We start from the raw sequence: 2650 nt of genomic DNA, 5'->3' as shown, positions 1-2650 counted from the left end.
AAATCTACGTCTTTTAGTCTCAAAACTAGGTGTTGTGGTCTTTCTTTTATGTATTGCGTCTGGAGAATCTCGTTTCAATGACCAGCAGTAATCAGCAATCATGTTGATGTTCCACCTTCCCTGATACCTCATCTTCATTTCCCTAATGTCTTGATAAAACCTTCTGTGAAAAGTTGTGGTTCACCAAACGTTTCAGGCTGGAAACAATCCCTATCATAATTTTTATTGACACCAGATTCAAAAACTGTATCAAGAATCTCCAGTGGAGTAGGTACAGGTACATAAGGTCCATGATCAACAGGTCTTGTAGCAGATTGAAATTTTGGATAAGAAATTCCCTTTTTATTTCAAGTGTTGTAGCCTTGCACGTTACACAAACAGTGCAAACTTTGTGCAGAGCCCATGATTTGTCTTGGTCCCTAAGTTTTATTCAAAAATACGCGTAATATGCTTTTTGACAAATTCTGTAATGTTTCGCCTTTGTTTTTTTACAAGTTTTCCACAAATACAACAGAATATGTTTGAATCATTTAGACAACCTCTTGTTGCCATAGCGACGAATAAATAATATTGAAAAGAAAAAATAATATCAAAGTGCACACACAAACAAATACTATCCAGAAATGACACGTCATGCGGCCTGTTAATCGTTTATATACTAGCGGTGTGTTTCTCGTGGGTTCTAGAACGATCGATAAGACTCTCACGTCGCGATTGGCTAAAGAAATTTATAGCCAGTGGTTGTGAGCATTTTAAGGATAACAAAATGTGACCCTATATCGATGAAAATTATTCACTTAAGTAAAAATACATATGTCGTTTTCTGAAAAATCTGTACGTGATGAAGAAAAGTGGATATCATTTGCGGATTCAACGTACAGGAATTACTGTACAACATGTAAACAATTTAAGACAATAAAACCATCTTCGGCCTGTGTAGCTACGGAACTGAAACCACAGCAATCCCAGGCATTCAATCACATGTGTTTTCAATTCCCGAATGCAGCTCCTTTGAATTTTTTTCTTTGTTTTTGCTTAAACCTAACCTTGAAAGCCGACGTCTACATACAGTGGAAGGCCTGTGGGAAGTTTGTGTGGTCTAAGATTGACCTTGCTGATCTTCATAGAAGCTTGTAACAATGGAAACTGTTGTGTCGTATTATTAAAACAAAGCAAAATTATCTTCGCTATGGTGCTGATTTTAAGCTTTTCTCTTTTAAACCAGAACTTGGTTCGTAATAGCTTGACTCAAGCTTCTTCACATACTCTGAAAGATCACTTTATTAGGATCTCAGATAAATATCAAGTTGGACTACCTTTAATCATGTTAATATAGCCTGAACTCGGCGTGAATTACACTCTAGTGGATTCTGGAAACGGTCTTGCTCGTTTGTAGCTCATTAAGTATTGTCTTCCACTGGTTTCAATAGAGGATTACAGAAGCAAACGCAACCTTCAATTACATCCCAAAGATACTCAACCGAACAGAGATCTGATGATTATATCAGTTTTAAAAAAATCTGAAGTTATTGCCATACTTCTTGAACCAAACTCGGATAATATGAGCATCCTGAATTGTTACTTTATTGTCTCAAAATAACCTTTGTAGGTTAAGGTAGAAGCGCAGAATGGTGTGTGTGTGTGTATATATATATGATCAATCACATTGATTAGATACACCTTAATGTTACTTGCTTTTATGAAGGTGCCAAAGAACCTAATCTCTGCCACAAAAACATTTCCCAGACCATTATACCACCTACAGAAGTTCACAATGCCGCAACACAAGCAGAATCAGTTGTCTCATGTGGCTTTATCCAGAAAAAAGATTAAATGTGTCTCTTCAGACCTCGTAACAGCTTCCGATCATGTTATTGTTTACGATGTGTTCTCCCAGTACCAGTGAAGTCGTGAACTGATAAATGGTGTAACGTCTGCAGTTCTTTACAATCCTGTGAAGTCATCTTTTCCCTTGTTTGTAACCAGCCGTTGGCCACCACAGATTTTAATATTGACAAATTTTAATTGCCACTGAACAGCCAGTCCAAAAATGGCTTTTGATAACGACGCTTGTATTAAGCGCTCTTTTGAAAGACAGAGTTTATTGCTCTTGACTAGTATTTCTATACCTACAGGGCTCAAATAATCAGCTGACTCATTACATTGTTTTACACGTGCAAATAAGTGGTGTCTCATTGGCCTGTCTAAAGTGATCATTCAGTGTTTGTTTGTTTTCTCAAAAATCCTATTCTCGTCTTCAAAATATCGGGTAGAAGATTTACTATAAGTTGACTCGTTTTTTTTTTCGTTTTACTTTTAAAATGATATTCAAACATTAATAAATTTGGGTTGAACGTTATTTATTCGTAATGCTTAAAAAAGTTATTTTTTTTGTATTGATTTTGTACGAGTGATCTAGTATTGATCAGATTTTCAATAACAAAATCAAAACAATGCACATATTTGTATTACTATTTTTCTTTCAGCTTTTTTTCGTTGACTTTTTTTCGAGCCCGGCATGGCCAGGGGGATAAGGCGCTCGACTCACAATCTGAGGGTCGCGGGTTCGAATCCGCATCCCACCAAACATGCTCGCCCTTTCAGCCGTGGGGGCGTTATAAAGTGACGGTCAATCCCACTATTCGTTGGT

The 2650-nt window shown here is 36.8% G+C and overlaps 1 protein-coding gene across 1 annotated transcript in view; it reads right to left on the bottom strand.

The window, feature by feature from the left end:
* The window catches only part of LOC106458366 (GTP-binding protein Di-Ras2-like), a 56659-nt gene that overhangs the window by 11039 nt on the left and 42970 nt on the right, over window positions 1-2650 (bottom strand). The gene's annotated exons all lie outside the window — the stretch shown is intronic.

This window comes from Limulus polyphemus, unplaced genomic scaffold (genome assembly GCF_000517525.1).
Source record: "Limulus polyphemus unplaced genomic scaffold, Limulus_polyphemus-2.1.2 Scaffold452, whole genome shotgun sequence".
NCBI classification, from domain to species: domain Eukaryota; kingdom Metazoa; phylum Arthropoda; class Merostomata; order Xiphosura; family Limulidae; genus Limulus; species Limulus polyphemus.
This window is presented reverse-complemented; position numbering and strand designations above follow the sequence as displayed.